The sequence below is a fragment of the Sus scrofa genome, chromosome 9 (genome assembly GCF_000003025.6).
Source record: "Sus scrofa isolate TJ Tabasco breed Duroc chromosome 9, Sscrofa11.1, whole genome shotgun sequence".
Lineage (NCBI taxonomy): Eukaryota > Metazoa > Chordata > Mammalia > Artiodactyla > Suidae > Sus > Sus scrofa.
In genome coordinates, this window is record NC_010451.4 from 15,034,155 (window position 1) to 15,056,101 (window position 21,947).

At 36.0% G+C, this 21,947-nt stretch overlaps 1 long non-coding RNA gene across 1 annotated transcript in view; it reads right to left on the bottom strand.

The window, feature by feature from the left end:
- Window positions 1-21,947, bottom strand: part of LOC102160854 — a 1,306,405-nt gene that overhangs the window by 356,107 nt on the left and 928,351 nt on the right. The window lies entirely within an intron of this gene.

The following is a 21,947-nucleotide window of genomic DNA, read 5'->3' on the forward strand; positions in this document are numbered from 1 at the left end:
CCTTGCTGTACAGTGGGGAAAAAAAAAAAAAAAAAAAAAAAAAAAAAAGTTTAGTCTAACAGGCAAGAGATCAAAGTGTAAAACTCTAACTCATGAGACCATCCATATAAGCTTAAAAATTTCAAGAGAACTGAAAGAACCAGTTCATTCTGATTAGGTAGGAGAAAAGGAGATGTTTGAAAAATAAAAATACATATAAAAAATAACCTGTAACTCCTTGTAACTCAATAAAAGAGGTATCCCAGAGAGAGATCTGGAAGCAGGGAACCACAGACTTTTGAAAGAAATGAGTGTGAAAATCAACACAAGGCCATGGTGGGGATTGATAACTTATCTCGCATAAGTGGAAACAAGATTGTATGAAAGCATAACAACTGGGATGATAAACTTTGAATTGAATCGAGAAGCTCCAAAATCGATTCCTGATAAAACTATTGTTCTCCATCTCTGCTGCCTCTACCTTATCCCAAGAACAGCCCTTCAATAGTCCCCATTTCTTGCTATACTCCATCCATATTGGCCCTATTCTCTGCTTTCTTTTCTTTGAACACTCCCAAATATTTCTTCTTTATGGCATCTGCTTTTGCTATCCCTTCATCTTGTAACACTTAATTTCCTAATGTCTAGACAGCTTACCCTGTTTGCCAGGCAGGTCTTACTTTATTGCAGTGGTCTTCCTTTGCTTCTTGGATATGGTACCCAGCACACCATATCCTACCACCATGTTTTATTTTAATCCTGGCATTCATCCCATTTGAAACTGTCTTGTCTGTTTATTTACTTGATTGCCTATATCATCTTGCTTCCAATCCCTACACACACCATGGTTTCTTCAATATGCGTGCTGTTAGTCTTGTTCATTGTTCTACTTCTAGTGCCTGAAACAGTGCCTGAGATGTACTGGGCACTCAGGGCACATTTATTGAATGAACTATGAAGGCTTGGATGCATGGAATCTGCTATACATGATGCAAATTCAAATTTATCTCTATTACTTCCTTTATAGGTTTCCCTGGGAAAGTTACTTAATAGCTTTGAGTCTTACTTTCTTGATCTGTTTAATGGGAATTTTTATACCTATTTTGTAGAGCTTTTATGAGTTTCACCAATTATGTTGGAAAAGTGTCTAACAGAGTAGCTGATTCATAGTCAGGCCACTATTATTGTTACTATTACTATTATTTCCCTTAGGTATTAGAGGATATTCAAGGGCAAAAGCCATGGTATAATTACATTTTTGAAAATCAGAGAGTCAGTAAGTGAGAGGATGAATTAAGGAGGGAGAGAGTTATCATTCAGAAAGAAAATGATTCTGCAGGTGCACTTTAATGAGGAAACTGTTGTGATCCTAGAAATATTTCTGACCTATTCATTTCTCACAGAAATTTCAAGACTAAGAGAGGCATCCAGTTTAGGTAGCTGGGCAATATCTGTAGATTACTGATGACCATTGTTATGAATAAGGAACAGAATATATCCCACAAATCTTATGATGATGTTTACCATAATGCAGCATTTTCTGAAAGGACACACAGTAAAAGAGTTTGTGAAATACAGAGAAGAAAATGAATGTGGTATAGTAAATGGTTACCTAAGCTGATGATTTCTTAAACTTTTTAAGTAAACACAAATTATGTGAATGCCATTCCAAAGAGAATAATGGAGTGTCGATGTTTCTATTCGCTAAAGGAACTGAATAATATTAATAATATTAAAACATTAATGTATCTGATTTGCATGTTTGAGGGATTTCCAAAAAACTTAGCTTTACAAAAAATGACTCACCATTCTTCTGTTAATTTAGAATTTGATTCTACAACAGTTTTCAGATAAAAGTAGGTGTTACTCTTTACTAAATATCTGTTGGAAACCAATTATTGTATTCAGTTTGGGATTCATATTTCAAGAAGGTTCTCTATTATTGAAAAGGGTCAATAATAACCTGGAGAGCATTCTGAGGGAGGCAAGGAATACAGTCATTATAACCTTGAAACCATGTCACAAGGACTAATCTAAGGAACTATGGATATTTAATATAAAGTAAGAGAAATACAGATATAGGAGAACTTAGTTCTGAATTTGGGGAGGCTAATGTGGTTGGTCAGTCATGTAGATATTAGCAATCTTCACATGTTTGAATGGTTGTCCTGTTAAAGGAATTATGCGTAAAGTATGCAGTTGTAGAGGACAGGATTAGAATGGTGGTAAGAAACTACTATATATATGTATTTATAGGGGTCAACATATGGTGAGATATTGACAAAATTAGGCCCACACAAATTTGATAAGGGACCCATCTGAGCTCTTGTATCAGAAGCACATGACCATCATGTCAAGTTGGTGACAGACAACAGGACTCTGAGAATGTGGTAGAGGAGGTTGTCTGCCACGACTGCTATAGTCCCTTCCATTACTAAGACTTGTCAAATCCTAAAAGCCCCAGTGTGTAGCTCTACACTTAGCAACCTGGTTGGTTCTTATTGTGAATAGAGGCTAAGGACACATTAATGACAGTTTCCAGTGCAATATCCAAAAAGATCTGGAGCCCTGACAGCCTTGTTAGAGTAATCACAGTCTCCCCGAGCCTCCTTTTACGTGTGAAATATGACCCATTTCCTTTTAAATCAGACTCGCTTTCTAACTATGCCCTGTAAGATCTGAAAAGCAGAAGTTTTAACATCAAGTAAGCCATGTCAAACCTTTCTGGAACAAGGAAGAACACAAGGGAGCAGGTGAGTGGATGCTTAGATGCTGGAAATAGAAAAATCAGCAAAGGAGGAAACAAGTCAGGCAGGTGTGTCAGGCATTTTAAGTAATAGCAGATAAAAAGAAGGAAATATACTCAGAATTTAGTTTGGGAAATAGATCATTAAAGGCTTAAGCACTTCTTTAACAGATTTAATTGAAAATTTAGGTGGCAATAGAATTCCTTATTTCTACAGGGATCTTCTAGTCTGAGGAGATATGAAACAGGCAACTAGAAAAGTTAAAAAAAAAAGTAAAAAGAAAAGTTTATTTCTCTCAGTGGATATGAGAGAAATAAACTGTAGTGTCAATAAAAATAACCTAATAGAAGTTTGAATTATAAAATTCCTTGCAAACACTTCTGTTTTTCTGGTAAATTCATATTATTCGTTTAGACTGTCACCATTAACAGCTCATAAATTAGATGGACATCAGTTTTGCTTTCATAGCATCTTGCATTTACCTCTGTCATTGCTTATTTCACACTACAAAACAATTCATTGTTTTTCTTATCTCTCATATTCACTAGACTGGAAAATCTTTCTGGATTAAGAGTGTTTTCTTTGTCTTTAAAGTCTCTGATTCCAAGCACATTTCCTGTAACATAGACAATACTTAAAATAGATAAATGTTGGTATGAATCAAATCTCTACATTCTCTCTATGCTAACATTCGGATGGCTGAAATTACACTCTATAAATGTACACTTTATATTTTAGTGACTATCTGTCAATATTTGAAAAATATACAAATACCCCTGGTAATTTGCACATATTATTTTCCATTAGAATAACAGCCAGCATTAGTTGAATAGCTACTATGTGTCAGTTAATCTATCTTTATGTATGTTATATTGAATTTGCACAGAAAAATCATTGATCTTTAGCAAGTGGTGCTGGAAAAACTAGACAACTGCATGTAAATCAGTGAAACTAGAACACACCTTCACACCATGCACACAAATAAACTCAAAATGGCTTACTGACTTAAATGTAAAACAATGCACCATAAAACTCCTAGAAGAGAACGTAGGCAAAACAGTCTCTGACATAAACCGTACAAATTCTTTCTTAGGTCATCTACCAAGGCAAAAGAAATAAAAACAAAAATATACACATGGGACCTAATCAAACTCACAAACTTGCACAGCAATGGAAACCATAAAAAAAAAGATAACTTACAAAATGGGAGAAAATAGTTGCAAACAATGTAACCAACAAGTGCTTAGTCTTTAAAATACACAGGCAATTCTTACAACTCAACAGTAACAACAACAAAAACAATTGAAAGATGAGAAGAAGACCTAAATAGACATTTCTCCAAAGAAGACATATAGATGGGCAGTAGGCATATGAAAAGATGTGCAACATCGCTAATTATTAGGGAAGTGCAAATCAAAACTAAATGAGATATCACCTCACACTGACCGGAATGGCTATCATTAATAACTCTACAAATAACAAATGCTGGATAGGGTGTGGAGAAAAGGGAACCCTCCTGCACTCTTGGTGGGAATGTGAATTGGTACAACCACTATGGAAAAATGTATAGAGACTCCTCAGAAAATTAAAAATAGAACTACCATATAATCTAGCAATCCTACTCCTGGATATATATCTGGACAAAACTCTAATTGAAAAAGGTACATGCACCCCTATGTTCATTGCAGCATTATTCACAACAGCCAAGACATGGCTAAGAAGTACTTCTTACTGACCAACTAATATTCATCTTTTAATTCTCACTTTAGACCATAGAAGCATATGACAGAGATTATAGGTGATCACTAATATTTATGTCTTCTTCTTCCTGGCCATAGAGTTAGGCTATATTTCCCAGCTTCCCTTGCAGTTAGATATGGTCATATAACTTTATTCTGGCCAATGTAATGGAATGAACAGAAGTGACGTTGACTGCTTCTAGGCCTGTTCTAATCCATATTAACTTTCAATACTAATCATTGCTTTTATTCTTCATTCATCAGGTAAATGAAAATGAGTCTGGGAATCCATATAGGAAGAGAGCCACAAGATGCAAGAAGCCTATGGCCATGAAGAATTGATTAGAGCAGAGCCTCTGCCCTCCATCCAGCACCCACACTGAAGTGTGATTTGAATGGTTTAAATTTTATTTCATTAAGTCATTGGTGTTTGAGAAGTAATTATAATAGCAATTACTCTATCCTGACGAATATAAATCATTTAGTGAGAATATGTGGCCTCTTTCCCCACTCTCAACTAAACTTTCTTACATAGAGAACAGACTTGCGCTTACCAAGGGGGTGAGGGAATGGGATGGATGGGGAATTTGGGGTTGGTAGATGCAAACTACTACATTCAGAATGCATAAGCAATGAGGTCCTACCGTATAGCAGAGGGACCTACATTCAATCTCTTGAGATAGACCATAATGGAAGAAAATATTAAAAAAAGGGATGATACATATATATATGTATATGACTGGGTCATTTTGCTGTACAGCAGAAATTGGCAGAATGTTGTAAATCAACTACAGTTTAATTAAAAATTAATACATAAACTGTAGAAATATTAAAAAATAAACTATGAGTTAAGGGCAAGGATCATGAAAGTTTCAGTTTTATATCCTCAGCTCCTGGTACAACTGCTGATACACAGGGGGTGCTGAGATGGATGAACAATTACAATGATATCCAAATTATCTCTAAAATGGAATAGACCCCCAAATGACACCAAAAGTCCTCTGTCTTGTACCAGTTTTCCCTTCACCCAATTAAAAAGGAGGCTTTGAGTTTGTTGTAATGGAAAAGGACAGCAAGTGAGACCATACTGATCCATTCTCAAATAATCACTTCTGACTAACTTTGTGACCTTGAGAAAGTCATTTTACCTTTATGAGGTTCAATTTCTTCACCTGTAGATGAGGGTAATAATTATTATGAGGACTAGAGATAATATACATAAATCATATAATCATATAACAGTTCATGTCAAATATGCTAGGCATGAATATGATGTTAGTGAAGATTATATTCATAATTTTAAGACAAAAATGTCTATTTCTCCAAGTAAATCATAGAAAAAAGCAGAGCTATTTATTTTGGTAGAATACTTGAGATGGTCTTGATAGAATATTTGAGAAAGTTGTTAGTACTGATAAAATTTCTTGCAAAACAGGGAATCTGTACAATCCCTCTGCGATTTTGGTGTTGGTCACGGTCTAATGCTTGTGAGGACTTCAGTAGCATGTGCCTTGGTAGAAGAAAGCTGATGGTAGCTCAAAAGCAGTATAGGCACCTCAGGGCTTTGTTAAAATCTTAGGCCATTTGTAAAAAGCAGTGACTGACTCAGCCACTGAGAATATGACAGACAGAAAGCCAAAGATTTGAGGATTATAAGAACGGAGCAAAAGCGACAGGAATTCCCCAGTCATTCTTCAAAATTCTGTAGTACTGCATTTATTATTTGTAAGTAGATACTTCTCAGAAAAATATCAGCAAATATAGCTATTGGTGGTAAGATTTCAAACTACCTTTTTTTCCCCAAAGAGATTTATTTAGAACAAGCCTTTAAAAGCAAACTAGGCAAATCCTCAAGAATTTTCACCCAAGAAATCACCCCATTTCTGAGAGGAAGATCAGATGATGTGTGATAGCCAATACTGACCTACTGAAGATGTTATCAAATCCTGTCTTTGCTCATAATATTCTGAGAAGACAGAGACACATTATGTGACTGAGTCTTCAAAGGGAGCAGAAAATAATATAACACACAACTTTAACCTGGTGTAGAAATTTGAAGTTGACATGAAATTGGCTTCAATGTACTAATAGAATCCATGTCCTTGCCCCTTGGGAAAGTATGAAGTTCCTACTCTGGAGTGTGAGCTTTTACTTTTAAGACAGACCCAGAGAAGTCTCAGATCAAACTACACAAGTAACAGCAACAGAAACTTCTATTATTCTCAGCCTGTGTGACTAACTTCTCAATTTAAAAAGCACTTTCAGGTTAACAAATCCGACTAGGAACCATGAGGTTGGGGGTCCGGTCCCTGGCCTTGCTCAGTGGGTTAAGGATCCGGCGTTGCAGTGAGCTGTAGTGTAGGTCGCAGATCCCGCGTTGCTGTGGCTCTAGCGTAGGTTGGTGGCTATGGCTCTGATTAGACCCCTAGGCTGGGAACCTCCATATGCTCCGGGCGTGGCCCAAGAAATGGCAAAAAGACAAAACAAATAAATAAATAAAAATAAATAAAGTACAGAAGGGTTAAACTGGAGATAAATTTTATTCAGAAAGTAAATGACGTTATCATTAACAACATAAATCTGTAACATTTGAGAAAACAAATTTTAAAAGATACAAGTTAATAGAAAGTTGCCTTTTTCATTGCTTTGGTTACTGATAATAGTGTTTTTATTCTTAGTTTTTTTACCTTTCAAGATTTCTTAGAATCACTTCCCCTACTTTTTAAAAAGAAACCAGTTAACAGTGTTTAATAATTTTTTGTAGTTTTATTGACCCCAAATTTGTTTTGTTGAAAATATTGCTTAATTTTAGTTAATCTGATTTTAAAACCAAGTTACTTGGTGTTTAGAACATTTGTGTAGCTCTGTTAATATGCATGGATTTGAATTTTATTGGTGGCCCAGCTTCCTTTAAACTGTGCCACCAAATTCTATATCTTTCCTTTATAACCACTGAAGTCAATTTCCTGGACCTCTCTAGCTTCTAATGTACTGTAGTCTGGGGTTTACAGATTATTTTAAGTATAGTATAATATGAACTTTCTTTTTTAAAGTAAGTATTCTGAATAAATTGTAAAAGATTTAAGTAGTTTGTTTACTGTGATAGAACTGAAATATTAAACTGTCTTCCTGGCCAAGGCAGTGTTCTTTAGGACTTAGCTAAATTGTAATGCAGATCACAGGAGGCTCAACACACTTAGTGTCCCCTGACCAAAAATTTTGGTAGACTTGTAGCAACAGGTTTAAAATAACATGCTCTTTGGCTTATGTTGCCCATTTTTACTAATTGAGATGATTTAAGAAATACGTGGTAGAGGACAGGTTTAGAAATACATTTTGGTTACAGAACTCATTGCACATTTTTTAAAAATCTGTTTATAGTTGGTATTATGCTAGGGAACACGTATTATGGAATATATAAGGATAAGGAAACAATTTGTACTAAATTATCAATTTAGTTTTATCAGTGGTTTTGAATATCTAAGTTGATTATACCTTTCTCTATTTTTAAAAAGCCTAATTCAGTAATTTGGGTTTATTTTTAAAGTCAGAAATTCTAATTCTTTTGTTTGTTTGTTTGTTTTTTACTGTGATAAATAGAACTGTGCTTTAAATTCAAGTGACAGAATGCAGGTAAAATGTGTAATTTTTGTTCAGAAAGCTTATTTTGATATTTTAGCTTATAAAATAAACCAGGTTTTTTTTGGTAAAAAAAAAAAAAAAAAAGCACTTTCGTTGACATTATTTAGTTTAATCTGCCAGGGGGAAACATTACTAGGTATCATGAGAATTCCACAGAATCAGTGCCAGGCCCATCAAAGAATTGAGGTTGAGGAGTCTAAAGAAACAGGAGAAGGTAATAAAAAGGAACCAATAATATATATTTTTTTCTACTTGGGATGTTCCATCACCAATGGAGATGAGTGCCTCACGATTGTGGAATCCAGTGTACAGGGAGATAAAAGTACTTCTAATTTCCCACCAACGCTTAGTCTTTTGTAGATCAGAAGATAAATGAGAGGACTTGAGTTTGGGAATATGATACAAGATTTGACACAATATTGAAGATCTCAGCTTTCTGAGAATTGAAGCACTGAATACAACATAGTGCAGTGTTAGCCTCATGTTATGGATGAGAAAAGTGAAAATCAGGGAAATGAATAACGATTAAGAATTTAAAAAGAGAAAGTGACAAGGTAGGGATAAGAGACTCAGTAGGAGACCTGTACCACCTTGTTCCAAGGGGAATCTCCTTAATCTTAGGACACGAGGATAATCTGAGTATGATAAATCCTCATCTGTCACAACACAAGTCAATAAATAATATCCAAAATGTGTAACTCAAGAATTAGCAGTGTGATTATGTTATCTGGCAATGTGAAATGAAGGACCACAATAAATAATAAGATAAAGTTAGAGCGGTCCCTTCTAAGCAGCATGACTGAGTATGAGTAGACACACTGTAAATATTTAAACTCCAAAAATTAAAAAAAAAAACCTTAAATCACAATCCATTAGAAAGGGATACCTGAGACATGGTGCCCTTTACTAGCTGCACGATAACTTTACCAACTCCGCATAAAAAATTCTGTATAACAAGTGGAATATTTTATATCATGATGGGGCACTTGAGATATAATCATAGTTCTAATGAATTTGTTATAATGATTAGATCACCTGGTACAAAGTCGAAATAGTTAACAATTAAGATAAAGAAACACATCTGAAAGACTGATTCAAGATGACAGCATAGAAAGAGTCAGAACTTACCTCCTCCTACAAACACAATAAAGATTCAGCTTGCTTGTGGATCAGTCTCCCCTGAAAAAACCTGAGAACTAACCAAACACCTGCTTCATGACAAAATATAGAAAGGACCAATGAAAATGGATAGGGGAGGCAAAGAGATGCTCTCACCTAGAACCCCACCCCCAGCATAGTGGTACATCATAGGGAAGGATCTCACCTCTCCCAGAGGATCAAGGGATTGGCACCCCACATTAGGCACCCAAGACCTTTGGATCTGCACTAGAGAGAGGAACCCCCAAAACTTTGGATTAGAAAACCAATGAGACTGACATCCAAAGATCCCAAAGTCCTATAGGAAATGGAGATTTCTTCTCTTAAAAGGCTCAGGTGAGATCTTACTCTCCTTGAGACGGAACTAACAGTAGTTTGAAAAGTAGACTGTGTATGAAGGATAGTCATTTGCAAATTTAAAAGCACTAGAGGGGCAGGGGATGGTGGGAATACTCCCCAGAGATGGAGGCACAGGCAGGTGCCAAAGTTGCACACTCAGCCTAACCTGTTAGCACAGGATGGAGAGCTTGAACCTGGGGCAAGCAATGGTGGTGCCATCGCTCCACATTCCTGAAGCCCATGTGTTCCTGTGGTCGCAGCACTCCCTTGCCCCTTGGCAAGTGCAAGTGTTTATAAATACCGTGGGGTATACAGTTCAAAGTACTGTAACAACTTTGTAGGGTAACAAATGGTAACTAGATATCATGGTGAGCATCTCAAAAGTGTATAAATTACTGAATCACCATGATGTATACTTGAAACTAATGTGATATTGTATGTCAATTATACTTCAATTTAAAAAGATACGCATGTATTGGAAAAGCCAGAACTAAATGGTGTCTCATCCACTGACTTCAAAAAGCACTAGAATGATGAATAACATATTGCTGTGTTTCAGCTACCTATGGTATTTTTGACCTACAGTTCTTCTAACTCCTCTGAAGATGAAAGATCCACACATTTCATTGAATTTTTGCCATAAAAACTTGTGATGAAGGCTATGCCCCAAGCATACTGGCTAGTATGAAGACAATAACATCAATATATATCTCTTTTAGATTCATATCCCAAGATTAAAATACTGGTGGTATGACCCTGCACAAAGATCTTGGATGAGAAAAGGGTATCAATTCCTGGCAGAGTGTCTATGTGGCCTTTGAGAGTAATAGCTTGACCTTCAGTGGCATACAGAGTTCTATATTCACTTCAGTTAAAAACTACACCTGGTACATCTACAAGTAAAAGACTTCATCATGCCTATGGTCCTAAGGGAATACATGGAATTACTAAAACCGGTTTTTCAGAGAAACTGCTAAAAACAACCTTGGGTCCAGCATTGTCTTTCTTATGAAGTGGTATCCCTCAGGTGTAAGTTTGAGTATATGCATTCTGAACAAACACACAACATGTAGATCTGGGTCCATGTTTTTCTCCACAATTCTGCTTCTGGTTTGCCCACCTTCCAGCTGTCTTTAACTTAGCTGGCAGAGTCATCCAACTTAACTAAATAATTGACCCAATCTCTCCACTGTTTCAGTCCTTTAGATGGAATCATGTATTTCACAGAATGTACTACAAATTCTCAGCAAGTTATGCACAATCTGCCATGACCTGGCTCTTCTCCAACTGCTCAGACTAACATTCTAAAACCATTTTTAATGTGCCAGGCACTGCACTAAGCCCTTTCTATGAATTACACCTTTAAAACTCAACACAGTCTCCAGTGAGTACTAATATCATCCACAATTTACAGATGAGAAACTAAGGTTCGGAGAGGGTAGTTTTACCAAAGTTGCACTCTTGGTAAGTGGTGAAGCTGGAGGGTCAACATTAATGTTTTTGTCTCTGGAGCCACTCCTGCTTCATGTAGTCTGTTTTTCTAACCCAAACTGTAGTATTATTTTCTCTCCCTTTGCAGTTTCCTCATTTGTACTGGGAGCACAAGTGGGTTGTCTTCTAAATAGAGCTATAGTATTTTTATTCTTCAACAGAGAAACTAAGGCATTTTTATTTTTTGTGGATAATTTTTAAAAAGAGAAAAAACAAAATTTCAAATAGAAATGGAAATATGAGGCAAAATAACAGTGTAGGAGTAGGATTTAAAAGAAGTCTGAAGAAAGATAAAGAAAGCAGTGGGAAATCTTTGAGCAATATTCTTGAATTCTTTAAGCTAGAGAAAACTAAGGTGAGAGAGACAGAGAGGGAAAGACAGAAAGAGGGAGGGAGAGACAGAGAGAGAAGAAGAGAGACAAGGGGTGGGGATGAAATATCCTGAATCTGTTCTAGCAAGTTCCAAGAAGTAAGGAATAGTAAATAAGTATCAATTGGGAGTTCCCATTGTGGCTCGGTGGTAAAGAACCTGGTTAGTATCCATGAGGACGGGGTTCAGTTCCTGCCCTGCTCACTGGGTTAAGGATCCAGCGTTGCTAGGAGCTGTGGTGTAGGTTGCAGACACGGCTCAGATCTGGTGTTGCTGTGGCTATACCTTAGCCGGCTGCAGCTCTGAGTGGACCCCTAGCCTGGGAACTTCTATATGCTATAGGTGAGGCCCTAAAAACCAAAAAAAACAAAAAACAAAGAAAGAAAGAAAGAAAGAAAGAGAGAAAGAAAGAAAGAAAGAAAGAAAGAAAGAAAGAAAGAAAGAAAGAGAAAGTATCAATTATTCACTTATTATTATTACTCAAAAAATATCAATTTTTCTTATAGTTTTTATTTGGTATGCTGTTATTGATCATTTACTTTAACTAGAAAGATTATCCGCAAGGACCTTTATATATTTGTATATCACAATGGTTTCCCTCTATCCTACTTTTTCCCTTATGCAGACCCTCCAACTTTGGAGGTTTTAAGGGATGTAACTACTAGGTTTTACAGGGGTTGGGAAGAGAGAGTGAGAGGGTGGGAGGGTCTGCTTTATTTGTTGCTTCCTAAAGATATAATTAAAAATAATAATAATACTGGCATTGCTTATACTGTGGCCCCCTCTTGAGCATATATTTCTTTTTTCTTTTTGGCTACAGCCACAGCATGTGGAAGTTTCTGGGCTAGGGATCAAACCCCCACCATAGCTGTAACAAGGCCAGATCCTTAACCGGTAGGCCACCAGAGAAATTCTGGGTATATATTTCTTTTGGTCTTCTCTAACTCCTACTTGTATTTGGATGCTAACTTAGGTATGATCATACCTTCTCCCCCATGAACCCACACATTCTGGAACAGGACTTCCTCCTCTGAGCTTCTATGGCACTTTGGATATGCATCACGCATCTGTGATGGCACTTCCACACTGATCAGAAATTCTACTGGTCAGCATTTCCACACTGGTCTTCCAGTGCAGAAGGCTATTTTTTTTTTTTTATAGTCAGTATGACAAAATAAATAACAATGTTGACGCAGGAACAAGTCCATCTAGGTTTATACCCTGGCTCTACCATTTATAGTCTGAGAATACTCAGGGAATTATTCAACTTCCCTGTGCCTCAGTGTCCTTATCCATAAATGAGAACAACTAATTTATAGGTTGGTTGTGCCAATTCCTGTTACGTGATTAGAAAGAAAACTGGCACATAAAAGTTTCTCAGTGTTAACGGAGCTAACCAATTTGACTACCTATCACAGGAGAACTTGATTAACTAGCATGAATTCATTCCTTTAGACCTTTTTTTCTCCCCTGATTAAAAAAAGAAAAGAAAATATTGAGGGCACACAATTTCTAAAACAGTGGAGGATATTTGTGTCCAGGAAATAAATGTATTTTATCTGGACCTCTCATGGCACTTAACACCTTTCATCTTGTCTTATAATTCTTTGGTATTCCTATTTTGTATCTTCCTTGAACAAGTTGGGCCCATATTTTCATCTATATCTTATGTTTATTAGTACCTAATATGTTGCCTGATGCATAGTAGAAACTCAAGTATTTGTTAAATGATAATATGTAAGTCTACAAGAAGTTAAAAAACCAGTAAGTCTGATACTATAAAGGGTTAACTTGAATTGTTCTTCAAACTGGGTGCTGTGACCATGAATCACTGTTAATATTCTCAGAAGTACGAAATCGTATAATTATAAAATATAACTCATAAATTTCTACTACAATTCCAGACACTATAAAAATCAAAATATATTCCCACCCTCTAAAATCTTAATTTAACAGAACAGTTAAACACTCAGTGAGTATTTATAGACTTCATTGCCTTATGGTAGAGATTTGGTGGTAAATATTCAGGATTAGACATTTGCTCTCAAGGAACTTACAAGTGTTTGATGTCATTCGTCTCCTTTAACTACATTTTAAGTATATATTTTATGATCCATCAAAAGAGCCTCACTCTAATAACAAATGATATATTCTGCTTGTCTGTATATAATATATTCTGTGCAATATATCCCACAGAGAAGAGCTAACTTATTTTTTTGCAGTTCACTAAATATCAGAAATCTTATATTTACTCATACATTTGAAAAAAAAATACCGATGTGCTTGGGCATAAATGAAAATAATTTAAACCCACTAAAACTTTTAATTAGATCTAATGTTTTCTTACTCCATTTGGCAAATCAGATAACTCATTGCTTGAAATAAAAGTTTATTCTCCTTTTAGTAATAACTGCCATGAGTTTTATATAAGTTGGCTTCTCAACCTATGAAGCTCCTAAAGGCCACCTGGACTCAGCCAGGGAACTCTGTTAAGTCCTTCTCTAAGCTCTCTCTCTCATTGGACTGTGTTTCTTTTATTTTAGATCCTTGCTTTCTCCCCTGGCTCTGCCACAGATGGCTTTGAAGAATGAAGGGCTAAAGTGCCAATAGAATTTTACACCCAACTCTTTGGGCTCCACGATGTTTGCACATGCTATTCTGCCTACAAACCATCTTTTCCTCTACCTTGGTTGGATGCCTGGACAATCCCATTCCCTTCTAAGACACAGTTCTAAAGGGCCATTCTGGAGAATACCTCTGGCATCTCCATACCACAATTGAGTTAGTTCTTCTACGTCATCCAGTATCATGGTGATATTTCAAATATTGAATTGAGTTTCTCATACATTATCCCATTTCATCTGCACAACAGTCCTGCAAAATAGGCACTATTATAATCACACTTGTTTATGGCTCAACAAGTAGTGGCTCAGAAAGTTTGGTTCATTTGCTTAAAATTGACTGTGTAGAGGAGTTGGGATGCAAATCTAGGTCTTCACAATCCCGAAACCTGACTCCATGGACACTAATCTATATAACATGATTTTAAAATCAGCTAACCCATTGCTCTATATCAATCTATTCTCTGCTTGTTCCACAACTGCATACTTAGGTCTTCGAGGAAATGGATCTATCATTATAGTCTTAGTGCCTAGAACCTAATAGAGCTTTAGTAAGTAGTTATGAGCTGGATTAATGAGTTCATGAGTGGAGAGAGATGGATGAAGGAAAGAATAGACAAAATGAAGGGTAGAAAAATGAATGAACAGCTAAAATAAATGAAAAGTTTGAATACTGTGAATTGGCTTTTGCTCTGAAATTAAGCAAGATTTAATTCTTGGTTCTGCCTCCCATCCTCTTTCCTGGTTTATTCTGCTTATCCAACCATTCATAAATGCTAAAATGCCCCGGTTATTTTTGACCTGCTGTTGTTAAGATGTACTATTTTTCATTTCTGGGAGTGCCTATAGAATACATTGCTGATATTTAAGCTTTGCTTTCTTACCATTCTTTCAGATAACACTTGTAATATTTTGGCAAAAAAATGGTTTATTCACCATTGAGCAAGTGGCCAATAATGCTTGTTACATGAATAAATTAATCAATCAAAAATGAATGCATGAAGGAATCAATTGATCAATCACTATAATCAATGCTTGAGTATAGAAACTGGATTAAGTTATTAACTCATGTATATCTCACTCTGTGGCCAAGAAACCTAACAATTACTACCCAAATATGATTTTGTGACCGGTAGTGTGATAAGAACTTAGGCACTCTGAATAGCATAATGCTCATAATAGCCATGCAAGATATGTTTTCAATCCCATCTCAGACATTGTAAACAAAAGCTGAGAGAGGTTAAGTTTAATAAGTTACGAAAACAAGCACCCAGGAAGCAGCAGAGCTCAGATTCAAACCATGTCATTTGTCATTCAGATTCTTTATGGCTTATACTTTTTTTGTATGTGAATTTTAGAATTCTTGGAAAATTATATAAACTTGGTTTTCAATGTTTGAAACAATAAGGTCCACTTTTCTAATGATACTGAGGTTTACTGGTCAGATATATTACAAAATTTACCAAACCTCATGCTGAAAAAGCATTAAAACTATGAAAAAAGCTGAATCTCAGATACACCTATCACATGCTTCATCAAACTGGCCTCAGTTGCCTTCTGAGGAGCTGCAGTAAAAGAGAGCCAAGTGCTTTGCTAAATAACTCACTGCGATCTATCATCTGCTCCTTGCCTCCCACCGCCTTCTCCATACATAGAAAGATAATCATGTATTTATGTAAGGCCTTTTATAGCTCAACATATTTTTCAAGAGGTGATTCATTCTGGAGAAGCTTTCTTGTGATTAAGGACTTGGCATATTCTCCAAAATAAAACTGCACCTGTAGTACATACATTTTCCCAGGACAACTCTATACACCTGTTCTATTCCAAACTGAGAATTCATTGATTTTATTTTTTTCTTTTAGCAGTTTTTCTTTCAAGCTTTACTGAATTATAATTGACAAATACAAATTGTGTATATTTAAGGTGTGCGACGTGATGTTTCGATATATATACACATTTTGAAATGATTTCCTCCATTAAACTAATTAATATATGACTCACCCCACATAGTTACCATTTGGGTATTTTTATGGCAAGAACATTTTGGATCTACCCTTTTAGCAAGTTTCAAATACACGGCATTATTAACTCTATTCATCATACTATAAACCGGATCTTTAGAACATTTTTCATCCTGAATAACTGAAACTCTGTACCCTTTCAACAACATCTCCCCATGTCTCCCAATCCCTGTGCTCTGACAATCACCCTTCTATTATTAGCTTTTGTAAGTTCAACTTTTTTAGTGTTCATATGGAAGTGGAATCCTACAGTGTGTGTCTTTCTGTGTTGGGCTCATCTCACTTAGCATAATTATTTTTTTTTTTCAGTTTCATCCATGTTGTCATGAATGGCAGGATTTTCTTTTCTTTTTTAAGCTCAAAAATACTCCATTGTGTTTGATTTCATTATATCTGTGCACCACATTTTATTTATCCATTCATCCATTAACAGGCATGTAGGTTGTTTCTGTACTTTGGTTACTGCGAATAATGCTGCAGTGGACATGGAGATGTAGCTATCTCTTTAAGATACTGATTCCATTGCCTTTTGGTTATATATCCAGGAGTGAGATTACTGGATCAGATGGTACCTCTCTTTTGAATTTTTGGGTCAACTATTTTCTATGATGGCTATCTCAATTTAGAATCCCACCAAGAGTGTACAGGGTTTACGTTTCTCTACATCCTCACCAACACTTAGCTTTTGCCTTTTTGATAATAGCCATTCTAACAGATGGAAGATGCTATCTCATTGTAGTTTCAATGTACATGTCTCTGATGATTAATGGTGTTGAGCACCTTTCATATGCCTATTGACCATCTGTATGTCTTCTTTGGAGAAATGTTATTCAAGCCCTTTGCCTGTTTCTTAATTGAGTTATATGACTTTTTATTTGCTATTGCATTATTTGATTTCTTTATATATTTTGAATATTAGTCCCATAATAGGTACATGGTTTGCAAATGTTTTCTGTTATTTTCATAGGTTTTTCTCTTCAATCTGTTGATCATTTCCTTTGCTATAAGAATTGATTGGTTTTAGAACCATGCTAAACATGAAAGGGCTGGGGAAACTGAAAAAAAAAGGGAAAAATATAATGGGTTCTGCCTTAAAGGCAATAATTTAGATCTTTAAAGAAAATATAATGTTTCTAAATCATTTACTTTCTTACAAAAAACTGCTTATTCACCACTCATAAGAAAAGCACTTAGATTATTTATACTACTAGAGTATATATGAAATAGGATTGTTGCAGTGAAGTAATTTTGCAGGGGAGAAATCAGAAATCATTACAAGAAAGAAAATATAAGGATTAAGCATTTATGATAAGTCAACTACTGTGGTTGAACATGTACATTAGAATAAACTTTCTGGCAGCTAAGTTAATGAAGGAAGACACTCGGTGGTTCTCGGCATTCACAGACACGAGAAAATAAGAGGCAATTTCTTCCTGAGCCTTGCACTCGGAGGATCTCCCCCTGAGCAGAGCCAAAAATGAAATGGGGGAGTGTGGTCTCTGGATCACACAGACTTAAGTGGGACTTCTCTATAAACCTAGATAGGTTATACAACCCTTCTTAGATACCTCAGTAAAAATAAATTATGTTTAACATTTAATTCATTATACACACACACACACACACACACACACACACACACATATATATAAAATATTTGAAAGAAAAAAGATTAACAAATTAAATCTAGGTATAGCCACACTCACATATAGGAAAAGATGACTAATACTTTTGGAGAAACCAGGATGGCTACCCCAGGACCCATTCTCTTCTCTTCACCCACTCGCAGAAATAGTCAAGCTCATGAAGTTTTAGAGTAGCCAATCCCTGAGGGTACCTTAAAGTATTTTCCTTATGTCTGCATATCTCTAAACAAGATATTGTTTAATTGTTTGTGTTTTTGAAATTCATAGACATGTAATCCTAGTGAATGCTTTTTTTCTGCTAATTCCTTTTTTTTCACCCAACTTTATGTTTGAGATTCATCCCTTTGGATGTATTTAGCTATACTTCAGTGATTTTCATTACTGCATAGTACTGTGTTATATAACTATAATCAGGCAACTCACTTCAAAATTTTACTGCAATAAGCACTTGGTTACTATTTCTCCAGTTTTGTTTTGTTTTGATATTACAAAGGATGCATCTGTGAACATTCTTATCTCTGTCTCCTGACCATATGAGAGCATCTCTAGAGTAAATTCTCAGGAGACCACTCCTGTGTCAGAAGTATATAGAACCTATCACCTCAATCTGGCCTGGTGGACGCTAGATGCTCATGTGTGATTAATCACAAACCTTGATTAATGAAAGACTCATTAAAAAAAGGTCCACATAAGCATTCACATTTTTTACTTTTTCAGTTTATGTCAAATTATTTTCAAGAATAATTACGTTTTGCCAGCAGAACCTGTTGCTTCACATTCCAGCCCTTCATATTTTAATTTGTCCAAGTCTGCTGGATGAGATACCATGTTATCTCATTGTCAGGGTACTGTGAATTCATCTTATTTCTAGTGAAGTTGAACATATTTTTTAAATGTTTATTGTCTAGACAGCTCTGGTAATCTAATCGTTAAAGCTCAGTGAAGTCTTCCATATATGTTTCTTAAAATTATGAAAAGAGATATATATCAAAATAGCCAGCGAAAGTTGTAGTATAGATTGGTGATTAATCAATAACCACCCTTAGCCCTCACCCTTTACTCAGTTAAGAACTACTTGACAAAACAAAGAATAACATTGTCCTCTAAGGTTTTTACAACTTGCCAAAATATTGTTCGTATTGTCCAAATAAATGCTTCTTTACCACATGGGCACATGCACTCACACACATGCATACTTATCAATTCACCGAAGGCATTTCTGTAAGAAGCTGAATTTAAATTGTATTATTATATTAATGTTTGGCATTTAAATTTAACAGAGAGAAAAGCTCTTAACGGTAAATTAAAAAAAAAAAAAAAAACTTGGCTAAAAAAAAAAAAAAAAAAAAAAAAAGGAGTGTGTGAGAAACTGAAGCTGTTTTGCTGGGTTTTTTTAGCCGCTCTCACTGGGACAGGCTCTGAGCTCAAATCACAGTGAGGATATTCTCCAAACAACAGGAAGTGTGAGAAAAGTCCAATTTTATGTAAATTTCAAAAGTTACAAATATTTACCTGGTAGTAAATGCATATATTTTAGTAAGAGAATAACAACATTATACAACTTTCTATATTCTGTGTGCATAGAGCTTCTTCTTATAATGGTTAATATACACAAAATAAGCTCCCAGGAAATCAGCAGGGACTCTTTTTTCAGCTCCTAAAGTTCTGGAAGGATTCCAAGTATGACTTAGTCATTTTTAAAGATTTGAGACTAGATTTAAATACTGGAGATGATAACACCTTTGAGGATTATTTTTTTCTTTCTTTCTTTCTTCCTTTTTTTTTCTTTTTAGGGCCACACCCAGGACATATGGAGGTTCCCAGGCTAGGGGTCCAATTGGAGCTACAGCTGCCAGCCTACGCCACAACCACAGCAACACAGGCTCCAAGAGAGGTCTGCGACATACACCACAGCTCTCAGCAACGCCAGATCCTTAACCCACTCAGCGAGGCCAGGGATCAAACTCTTAAGCTGAGGATTATTTTTGAGAGTAGAGAGTATGTGTAGAAATTGGCCAAAGGATGGTAGATGCCTCAATAATAAATAGGAATTTTAAAAATAATTTTTTAATCAAAAATATTTGAGCATCTTATATGTGTTAGGTGGTCAGCATACACACACACACACACACACACACACACACACACACACACACACACAGAGCAAACTTAAGACTTCCAGCAGATATGCTGAACTGAATATTGGTATAATGCTCTAGTTACCTTAAATATACACTAACGAGATAGAACTTCCCTTTCCCTAACAATCTATTGGAGTTGAAAAATCTTTGTGTTGTTGGGGCTGTCTTGTGCACTGCAGCATGTTTGGTGGTATCACTGGCTTCTGCCCTCTACATGCCAAGGACACTACCATCCAAGTTGTGACAATCAAAAAATGTCACCAGACTGTCAACTTTCCCTCAGGGCTGAAATGACCCCTGGTTGAGAATTACTGGGTTAGAAAAAATAGCAGAGTTAAAAGAGCAGTAAACGCAGAGAAAAAAGACCTAGGATTGAAACCTGGCTTTGTCCTCTGAGGATTTCTGCATTTATTTCACCAGGGACAGAATTTGGGGAACACAGCATGCAGTTTGGGGCTGTTCTAATGAGATTTCTAAGACATTTTAGATGATTTCCCTTTGTTTATACAACAAGATTGAGTTTTGTTTTTTTTGTTTTTTTTTTTTTGTCATTTTGCTATTTCTTGGGCCACTCCTGCGGCATATGGAGGTTCCCAGGCTAGGGGTCGAATCGGAGCTGTAGCCACTGGCCTACACCAGAGCCACAGCAATGCAGGATCCGAGCCGCGTCTGCAACCTACACCACAGCTCACGGCAATGCCGGATCATTAACCCACTGAGCAAGCGCAGGGACCGAACCCGCAACCTCATGGTTCCTAGTCGGATTCGTTAACCACTGCGCCACGACGGGAACTCCAAGATTGAGCTTTTAAGCATCCGACTAAAAAGTAAAAACCCCAATTCCCAGCATTGCCATCTACATAGGTCACAGTTGATTAACACGTATGCTATTGGTAAGCTCACGAACTCTCAGCGGCCTTCTCTAAAGTTCAGTTTCCTCATCTATAAAAGGAGGGATGATTTCCTACTCCTCAAGTTTGTGCTGCATGTCTAGTTAAGGATTTCCACCAGTCTATATATTTACTTCTTTGTCATTCTGTAACACATAACATTACAATAAGTAATTTGTGTGCATTTCCCCCTAAAATATAAGCATAGGCAATGTCTCATTAATCATTACATAACAAGTTCCTAACCCAGCATCTGATATACATATATAGTACCCAGTGATAAACATTTGTTAAGTGAATGACTTATTTGGTGAATCTATGTCTTCAAATTTATGAGATCCCTCTGTATAGCAGGTACAGGGAATGATATCTAGCCCCTTATGATGGAACATGATGGAGGATAATGTGAGAAAAAGAATGTATATATATGTGTGACTGAGTCACTTTGCTGTACAAGAGATATTGACATAACACTGTAAACCAATAATGGAAAAAATAAAAATCAGTAAAAAATAAAATTAAATTAAAAAAAAATTGTTGGTCCATTTTCCTTCCCTCTTTCCTTCCTTCCTTCCTTCATCCATCCTTTTCATTTTTTCCTTTCCTTTTCTCTCCTTTAAAAGAAAATCTACTGCCAATAAAACCATAAACCACAATAATAGACAGATCATTGTAAGAAGCCACCATTTCTTATCATTTTAGGGGCTTCTGCAGTAAACAAAATTCTTCCTACAAGTGCTCACCGATGAATGAAGTTCATAGAACACAAACTTTTTTCCGAACATTAGGAAAGTCATTTCAATTAAAATATCTATAAAAGTGCTAGGGACATATGTAGCTTAAAGTTTTAATCAAGTGAAAGCGACTGATGCAAATTCTTTTTCAATAATCAGTTTGGCCCCAGGAAAACAGGGCATTTCCCTTGTCTTCTCAGGAGAACAAAATCCCTCCTTCAAAACATTCTTTGCCAGTGGTGCTTTGCTTTCTGTTATCAACCATCCTTGGATCATGTTAAGGAGAATCCTAGAGTCTCTGAGTGGAGCAGTAGGGTTATGCCAAGGCCACATCTGGTCTCCTCACTCTCAAACTCCTCTCAGCTTGTCTTAATATAACAATTTAGAAGTATTAAGGCTTTTAAATAAGGTAAGTTTCATGGATAT